Here is a 3,132-nt window from a genome sequence, read left to right as displayed (position 1 = left end):
TTGTATATCTGAATTTTTTTTTTTTTTTTTTTTTTTTCTAAAACACTCCTCAAAACACAAAAATAGTTTTCACATTTATGTTACGTCATAACACTTTTTTCAAACAAAACACGTTAACAAACATACTAAGACACCAAACTTGGGCGTTTTAGTAAGTTATAGCTTCTATATGTGATGATTTCACGACTGAATGAATGTGGGTTATAGAATTGCAGCAAAGAAACCAATTTTGAAGGATACAAGCTGGTGAAATTAGTCACAACTGACTCACAAGAAACCATGTACGGTGCAGGGGAAACTCATACTAAAGGGTGCAGATTCCTGTGGGTTGGCTACAATCATAATCGAGGAGCATTTTCATAGCAAAAAGCAACAGCCTCTAATTGATCGATGATTCATGGAAAACACTGTGCATATGCATAAATTTTGGAAAGGCTCAGCTTTGTACTTATGTGTATAGGAGCTCCACAAATACAGCATCTCCAACAAAATTTTGTTATCAGTACGAAACATGAAATTATCCAGCTAGTTCAGCAGGAGTTGGAATTACAGGCACAAGAAAATTCCCATATGGCGAATCGAAGATTTTAAATTTTCCAGTGCAGCCCTCTTGTTGTGCTTGTGTTACTGCAATATTTTTGGCCTGTTGATTAGTTGAATTGACTCCAGTAGTTCGGGCCACCGGAATCTACAAAATTCAGTGACATATTAAACTTACGTGGTTTAAGAAACTATGCAAGACTATAAGAACAGAGCCAAGGAGGCTAGGAGGTCATGGTTACCTTGAAAGTTTCCACAGATGCTTTTACACTTTCTTTCTTGGCAACAACTGAGGGGGCAGTCCTGCACATATAAAGGCGGTATGAACAGCTTGCACTCTCTGAATCTCATATGAGTATTATTCAATGCAAAAAATTAATTGATCTTAGTGCAAAAAAAATAAGACTCTTTCTTTTAGACATTGGAAAAGAATTGGTCAAACAATGAACTCTTTCTTTAATCATTTTCCCAAAGCTAATGAACCAACAGACAAGTACAATAACATGCACTCCATCCATCAACATCACTAAGTGCCCTGTTTATCTAAGAATCATATAGCATCAACCACATAACATGTCGAGATACATCACTTGAACAATTGCATCTAATAAAAACTGCCACAGCAAATTCAGGCTTCATCAAATCATGCCATCATATTTGACATTTGGGTATCTCAAATTTGGACAAAAAAAAACAAAAAAAAAGGCTTATGTCCATATAGGAGGGCACTTGATCAATTATCTTAAACTCCAAGCTATGTGGTCACCAAACACAAGAGTAATGTTAGAAACTTTATCTCACAATGGTAAGTCTCAACTAACCCTTAGATTAGTCCTTTGTTAAAAAAAAAAAATTATGATAAGTAAGACTACTACGTCATCATTGTGGGATAGTTGTAGCATAAAAATGTAGTATATAACATTACTCAACACAAAAACTAACAAGTCTGAGCACCATGTTGTATCTTAGATACCGAAAGTCCAAAACTTAACTTAGAATTCAAGTCCTACTTCTATAATTTCCCAGATAACTAGAGATGACTGCCTCACTCAGACAAATATGAGTATAGAACTTAACCCCAGCTCAAGCCATTGTATACAGAAATCCATAAGTCACACTTCCTACTATTTGGCTTCATTATCCCAAAGCCCAGACATATTCAGGTCATCAAAAATCACTTATCTTTCTTTAAGCTCCAATCCCACAAATGAATAACAGACAGCATTTGATATTTCAGTACCATCCCCAAACTCAAGTTAAAACCCAATCCCCAGTCTTCCTATTGCAAATCATAACACTTACCAGTTGCAAAAATTACCAGAAAATTACCAGAAAAGAAAGAAAGAAAGAAAATCATAACCCCACCAAAAACTTAAATTAAATATTTTGTTATTTGATTACGCAAATCATATTCAATTACCAGCTACCCACTAGCAGATAAGCTAGCTTTACATTACATACAAAGCCAGAATTACTTTGAACTGAACTAATTGCAAACAAATCATAAATGGCACTATATGCTTCTGAGAAAGAAGAAAAGGGCCATCCCATTTCAATTTACACTTTCCCAAATCGGATTCTGTCATTTAGAAAATCAAAACTTCAAGTTTTGAATTCATCACCACCACTGCGACTCCGAGCACGTGAACTAAGTGCAAATAAGATTAACAAATATACAATCACAAATCGACGATTTGAGCTCTAGATGAAACTTAGTTTCAAATATAACGAAAAAGAAATCATAGATTAGAGATATTAAAGGCGACAAGCATTACCGGCGAGGCGGTGGTTGGTAGACTTTTCTCCGCTTCGGTTCAGGTTCCATATCCACGATACAATCACAAATCAACGATTTGAGCTCTAGATGAAACTTAATTTCAAATATAACGAAAAAGAAATCATAGATTAGAGATACTAAAGGCGACAAGCATTACCGGCGAGGCGGTGGTTGGTAGACTTTTCTCCGCTTCGGTTCAGGTTCCATATCCACGAACGGCTTCAACTCCTTATCTGGTAAAGAAACCCAAAGAAAAGACCAACCTTTTGATAGATTATGGGCCGCCAGATTTGTGGGTTCTGACCCATCTCATGTGGACGGTGATCCATTAGATAAGGAATTTCTGTTAGTTTCTTCTGGTCTTTGAAAAGTTAGTTGGACCAACCCACTTCAGGTGCTTCGGCCTCATTTTACAGCCCACCGGTATTTGTGACCATGAGTAATCATATGCACTATACCAAAATCCCATTCGTTAATTAATGTAACAAATATTTATCTATTGGATTAGTTATTATTAAAAAATAAAATTAAAAAAAAAAAAACAAATCAAGGGCTAATAGTCACTGTCATATCAGCCTAGTAAAATGAAGTGAAATGAAAGTATAATATGTAACATTACTTTTACAAATTGCAACGATTGCAAGAAGTTGTATAATGTATGTATTAGACAAGTTAGATGAAATTTATGAAGGCAGTGTTCCATGTAGCTGAAATTTACTACAAGTCCCTTATAAATTGATGCAGTAGTTCATGTAACATTTATAACAATTTTTACTATAATTTTTAGGGTTAAATACTAAAAATCACCAAAGGGT

General features: G+C 35.1%; 1 long non-coding RNA gene across 1 annotated transcript; it reads right to left on the bottom strand.

The window, feature by feature from the left end:
* Positions 1–394: 394 nt before the first annotated feature.
* Positions 395–2,538, bottom strand: LOC132166528 (uncharacterized). The gene is made up of 4 exons (XR_009438574.2): positions 2,475–2,538; positions 2,316–2,400; positions 783–843; positions 395–688 (listed from the first exon to the last, which is right to left on the bottom strand). It is a non-coding gene; the product is annotated as an uncharacterized LOC132166528 (long non-coding RNA).
* Positions 2,539–3,132: the final 594 nt, after the last annotated feature.

This window comes from Corylus avellana, chromosome 11 (genome assembly GCF_965113065.1).
Source record: "Corylus avellana chromosome 11, dhCorAvel1.hap1.2, whole genome shotgun sequence".
NCBI classification, from domain to species: domain Eukaryota; kingdom Viridiplantae; phylum Streptophyta; class Magnoliopsida; order Fagales; family Betulaceae; genus Corylus; species Corylus avellana.
Note: the sequence above shows the minus strand (reverse complement) of the source record. Positions and strands in the feature narration are given on the sequence as shown.